The sequence below is a fragment of the Argiope bruennichi genome, chromosome 10, assembly GCF_947563725.1.
Source record: "Argiope bruennichi chromosome 10, qqArgBrue1.1, whole genome shotgun sequence".
NCBI classification, from domain to species: Eukaryota; Metazoa; Arthropoda; class Arachnida; order Araneae; family Araneidae; genus Argiope; species Argiope bruennichi.
Genome location: NC_079160.1, coordinates 14,003,074 through 14,009,904, shown reverse-complemented (window position 1 = coordinate 14,009,904; position 6,831 = coordinate 14,003,074). Strand labels below are relative to the sequence as shown.

General features: G+C 30.2%; 1 pseudogene; it reads right to left on the bottom strand.

Annotated features, from left to right (window-relative positions):
• Positions 1–4,078: 4,078 nt before the first annotated feature.
• Positions 4,079–4,260, bottom strand: LOC129989522 (U2 spliceosomal RNA; annotated as a pseudogene).
• Positions 4,261–6,831: the final 2,571 nt, after the last annotated feature.

Here is a 6,831-nt window from a genome sequence, read left to right as displayed (position 1 = left end):
AGGTATACCTTTTCTTAGCATTTTGCTTTTAGGCCAGATTCGCCGTATTAAGAATGAAGTTGGATTGCTGTTTTAAGACTGAAAGACCCTTACACTTTGAAGGAATAAGTGGCTTGGAGGTTAGAGTGACAAGCCAAATCATAGATTTTTGCTGGTCCTCAGTTCGAGTCCCGAAACCAAATAATTATTTTGTATATATATATATATATTTTTTCATATTTTGAATATTATTATGAATACTTATTCCATGATTTCTCTAAATCATTCAATCCTAATAATTAAAAAAAAAATAAAAAAAATATTCTATAAATTATTGATAGATTTATTTGAAATTCTTTTCACGGACATGCGCAGAAGGTATACCTTTTCTTAGCATTGTGCTTTTAGACCAGATTCTCCGTATTAAGAATGAAGTTGGATTGCTGTTTTAAGACTGAAAGACCCTTACACTTTGAAGGAATAAGTGGCTTGGAGGTTAGAGTAACAGGCCAAATCATAGATTTTTGCTGGTCCTCAGTTCGAGTCCCGGAACCAAATAATTATTTTGTATATATATATTTTTTTTCATATTTTGAATATTATTCCGAATACTTATTCCATGATTTCTCTAAATCATTCAATCCTAATAATTCAAAAAAAAAAAATAAAAAAATAAAAAATTCTATAAATTATTGATAGATTTATTTGAAATTCTTTTCACGGACATGCGCAGAAGGTATACCTTTTCTTAGCATTGTGCTTTTAGACCAGATTCGCCGTATTAAGAATGAAGTTGGATTGCTGTTTTAAAACTGAAAGACCCTTACACTTTGAAGGAATAAGTGGCTTGGAGGTTACAGTGACAGGCCAAATCATAGATTTTTGCTGGTCCTCAGTACGAGTCCCGAAACCAATTAATTATTTTGTATATTTTTATTCTTTCTTTTTTATTTTGAACATAACTCCGAATACTTATTCCATGATTTTTCTAAATCATTCAATCCTAATAATTCAAAAAAAAAAAAAAATTCTATAAATTATTGATAAATTTATTTGAAATTCTTTTCACGGACATGCGCAGAAGGTATACCTTTTCTTAGCATTGTGCTTTTAGACCAGATTCGCCGTATTAAGAATGAAGTTGGATTGCTGTTTTAAGACTGAAAGACCCTTACACATTGAAGGAATAAGTGGCTTGGAGGTTACAGTGACAGGCCAAATCATAGATTTTTGCTGGTCCTCAGTTCGAGTCCTGAAACCAAATAATTATTTTGTATATATATATTTTTTTTTCATATTTTGAATATTATTCCGAATACTTATTCCATGATTTTTCTAAATCATTCAATCCTAATAATTAAAAAAAAACAATCTATAAATTATTGATAAATTTATTTGAAATTCTTTTCACGGACATGCGCAGAAGGTATACCTTTTCTTAGTATTGTGATTTTAGACCAGATTCGCCGTATTAAGAATGAAGTTGGATTGCTGTTTTAAGACTGAAAGAACCTTACACTTTGAAGGAATAAGTGGCTTGGAGGTTAGAGTGACAGGTTGAATCATATATTTTTGCTGGTCCTCAGTTCGAGTCCCGAAACCAAATAATTATTTGGTATATATATTTTTTTTTCATATTTTGAATATTATTCCGAATACTTATTCCATGATTTCTCTAAATCATTCAATCTTAATAATTCAAAAAAAAAAAAATAATAAAAAAAATTCTATAAATTATTGATAGATTTATTTGAAATTCTTTTCACGGACATGCGCAGAAGGTATACCTTTTCTTAGCATTGTGCTTTTAGACCAGATTCGCCGTATTAAGAATGAAGTTGGATTGCTGTTTTAAGACTGAAAGACCATTACAGTTTGAAGGAATAAGTGGCTTGGAGGTTAGAGTAACAGGTTGAATCATATATTTTTGCTGGTCCTCAGTTCGAGTGTCTAAGAATCTCATTACGACTGCCCAGTAAAATTTTAAATACGGTGTCAATCTGGTCTAAAAGCACAATGCTAAGAATACGAATGAATTCTGCGCATGTGCTTGAACTAGACTCGCAAAATTTCGAATAAATATAGAAATATTTTGATATTAAATACTATTTTTGACGTATATGATTAGGAATTATTCAATCAATCTATACGAATGATTGAGAAAACGAACTAAAATAAATTTAAAAAAAAGAAAAATATATAAAAATATTTGTCGGCTTCGAGACACGAACTGAAGACCTGCAAATCTAAGCGCTACATTCTACCGATCCAGCCACCAAGTGTCGTGACCTAAAAGTTTCTGAAGGGTCTAAGAATCTCATTACGACTGCCCAGTAAAATTTTAAATACGGTGTCAATCTGGTCTAAAAGCACAATGCTAAGAATACGAATGAATTCTGCGCATGTGCGTGAACTTGACTCGCAAAATTTCGAATAAATATAGAAATATTTTGATATTAAATACTATTTTTGACGTATATGATTAGGAATTATTCAATTAATGTATACGAATGATAGAGAAAACGAACTAAAATAAATTTAAAAAAAAAAAGAAAAATATATAAAAATATTTGTCGGTTTCGAGACTCGAACTGAAGACCTGCAAAACTAATCGCTACACCCTACCGATCCAACCACCGATCCACATCCCGACATGCTCAGAACGGTTGAAAATTGAACAGAAACGGTTTGTTTGGTACCTGACACGTGACCGTGAATTGACCCCATTGCGGAGCATTTTTTTTTTTCTTTTCTTTTATATTTTTTCAGTTACTTTTCAATGCAAAATCTATATAAATTCAAGCGCTTCTATATTTTTAATAGACTTTGGCTAAGGATACCTTGATAAAAGTATGATTAATATAGTTATTCATATATAACATGTTAATCCCTTGACATAAGAATGTACTTTTAACTCTTGACTCTTCCTATTTGAGACAATTATTATTAGTTCTTAAAATAATATAAGAGTATTGGAGATATTGAAGCATTTGTAAGTGATTTTTGGATTTTAAATAACTTAATGCTTTCACTTAATTTCAGAATTAAAATTTTAAATTTAATAATTCGATGTGCGAGTCAGACTCGTAGCTGTATCGAGAAGGTGAAGAAAAACCAATGCATGCAAGTGAGGCAAAAACAGGAAGAAAATTATTTTGAAATAACTTTGTGGGAAAAAGTACTTAGCGATAAGAACACGTGTCAAAAAGTCAAGATACGGAATTTCAAATTCAAGGTATAAAAAGGCATTGGTTTTACAAAATTAAATATACACATATATGTATATATTTAGATTCAACATTTCGAATTTAATGTTTAATTTGTATACTTTTCAAAATTTACTAAGCATCACATAAGAAAATAAGTTTGTACTATATTTAAAAAATATTTTCTGCAGCCTTCTTAAGAAAACGATAACATCACCGTATCTTTTCCGTAATCTGCATTGGTGTTCGAATTATAGTAAATTTTTGCTCGTGCATGCGAGCTTATTCGCCGCGCATTCGAAACGCATCTGAATTCCTGCTCGTTATTGCAACCCTTATTTAAAAAATTATTTTAGATAGGTTGCAGTGAAAAAAAAAATCTTTTTATTAATTCCGGATTTCTGAAAAGTTTCTTTTGATAAACCTTTTGAGCATAGTTTCTACATTCAATTTATATAATCTCCACGATAAGAGCATGAATTTTTCATTTAGCAGGACATGCCATTCTAGCGCAATCAATACAAAGTTGAATACGTTCTTTTCCAAGAACGCTTTGACTCTGATCACGCTAGAAGACACACAAATGTGAAACATCCCGAATTAGTGCAACAATATCAGATGTTCCAGTCTTTGATGGGAGTGAAGAAAAGGAAGAATCCATGTGAAGTTAAAACGAAAATCTAAACTCAGTCGCACGACAGCCCAATGTGGGCCAAGGTCTACAGTGTCCATATCTGCTATCTTGACCAAGGGCCTTGGGTGCCAGGCATATGTCCCGATTAGGTGGTCAACCTAACGCGGTACCCGTATTTAGTTCCCAAGCATGCTTGGTCCTCAGTTTATCGATTCACTGAAGGGATGAAAAACTGAGTCGACCTAGCCAGGCCCGAGGATGAGCCTCGGACCTGTGCGTTGGACCACTGCACCACTCGGCTTCTGCAATAAATTGCGAAACTGGTACCTCTTCCAAAAATTAGTTTAACATCAATAGGCATCCTATGGGTGCCTTATCAGATATTAAGCTGATAAGAACAGATACTACACTTTGATATTAGCCAAAAGGCCGAGAAATTATTTCATCAAAAATTCTAGCTTTAAAAGTAGGAAGCTTTAAAATGTCTTAGATAAATGGTTTTTCTTCTTTCTTTCTGAACTGGAAGGGATTTATTAGAATAAATATAAGATTTATTATTTTTTTAATGTTTTTTATTGCGTTGAGAGTACTGTATACATTCTCTTCATATAATTATTTATTGAAGAAGCATTGTTCACTTTCAAGAAAATTAACTCGCCAAGAAACCTTTTTATGAATTCCTAGATTTAGTTATTTCATATTATAAAGCATTATTTTGCTTCCGTTACCATTAACCAATATTAGCCATTTATAAATTACTGCAGTTTTACTCGATTAATCATTTTTGTTGTAACTGAAATATTTTAAGTATTAAATATATTAAGTATTAAAAGAAGATATAGCAGATTAAGAACTATCTTAAATTCGAAGCAAATTCAAAGTAGCTAAAAAGGTATTTCTCGTTAAACTTCAATAAAATATTTCCTCAATAAATTTAGGTAATTTAGTGCTGCAACTTGTGTTTCTATCTATATACTACAATCTAAAATGAAATATAATCAATTTTTTCTCGTATTAGATCTTAGTGCTATTAAATCTGAAAAGCCTCATAAGAAAAAGACTCAAACTCAAAAGACTCAAGACTTTTTTAATGGTCAGTAACAAAAGCTGAGAATTTTTTTTTTCTCAAATATATTTGAAAATTTCCAACAACGAGAAAAAACGGTAGTATTTGAATAAAGAAAAGCTAAATAATACTTAATTTTCTTTAATTAAATGTAAAAATAATTATTCTGAGTTATTTTGAAGCCAAATTGGTGAAATTGTGCTTGCCCCCTTATCTGATTTGTCTTGACCCCTATTGGCGAAATTCTAGCGCCACCTCAGTGTGAGGCCTCCTTTTAATAAACTGATCGATTTAATTTCACGCTGCAGCATATTTTTAATCAAACGTAAATGATTTACTTTAAATTATTTTTTGATATAAAAAAATTTATACATAAATATTATTAAAACTGATTACACATAAATATTAGATAATTCTTCTTTAAATATAAATAAAGGTATTTAATTATTGCATTTGATTACAGGAAAATTATTTTACTTCCTTTGATTTTATTTTCGTTGATTTGATATTTAGAAACACTCAGAAAGAAGCACAACTCTTGAAAAAGCATAAGCTGTTCAATTAATTGGAGGCAGAATGTCTCTCTTTATTCATATTTTGGAGGTCTCTCTTTATTCATATTTTGGAGGTCTCGCTTTATTCATAATTTGCAATTCTTATGTTGTTATCGAATTTTTAAACGTTTCAATAAAAAAGGAATTTCTTTTTACACAAAATAATTTTTTGTATAAGCAGTAGTCACGCTGTTTTGACTTCAAATAACAACATCCATCTTTTTGAATACTTTTTTTTTTTTTTTTTTTGGATGAAGGTTTAGAAAAAAATGTATGTTTATATTTGCAAAATACATTATAATCAGCTTTAACATGTTTATACTGTATAAAACGACAATGCTTCTTGGTTTCTTTTAAATGCTTTTATTTCTACCTAGCCGCCTTTGGCGACCAGCCGGTTCGCCAATCTTAATGCTCGTTAAAATTTTAATAATGAAATATTTTATGTAATTCCTACTTTAATAACTTCTTCATTAAAATATTTTAAAACATCAAATTTCAATTCACTCATAATATTATAAAGGCCTTCAGTCATAACGTAATCTGTATCTCTCTAATTTTCTGTTAGCTCCCGTAGAATTTATGCTTTAAATTAAAGTGGAAATGATTAATCTGCAATTAATATAATAATATTTTTTACTGAAAGAAAGCACTTTTTTTGTAATATGATTACTGAAAACAGAGTCACTGAGCATTTAAATCTTATGGGCACTAAACAATATCTTTCTTAATTTATGTAATATCTCAAGAATTTGTCAACAAAATTTTTTCAGATTCATCATGAACAGGTCTATTAATTAACAATGTTTCATTTTAAATGCATCAAACACTAAGAAAATAAACAGAATCGTTTAAAATAATCGGTCGAAAAAAGGTAAAAAAAAAAATTCCTAAAAAACGATGAACTTAAACTACAATAAATACAATTTTATTACAAAAACATACAACTAATCTAAAAATAATTTAAATCAAGTCCGCTTCACAGAGAAAGGGATCTCCTCTCTGTGGTCCGCTTCCGTTGAAAATAGGTGTAAACAATCAGAACACAATGCGCATGCGTGAGTTTTCAACGCAAATTATGGTAACGCAAATGCGTGAATTTTTCTATGCCACTTGGGGTAACGCTATGCAGATTAGAAATTTTTAATTTCCTTTATTCTGTTTTATTTTAATTCAAAAGTACTTCAGAATGAATCTCAGAGATCGATTAATTAACAACGTTTAATTTTAAATGCATCAAACATTAAAAAAAATAAACAGAATCATTTGAAATAATCGGCCGAAAAATGTTAAGCCTAAGCCTCATTACTGTTGGGAAAAAAAGGCTGAAGCCTTACTCATTTGGCGGTGGGGAAAGAAATGATTTTTTTGGCGGGAAAGTTAGTTCTTAAT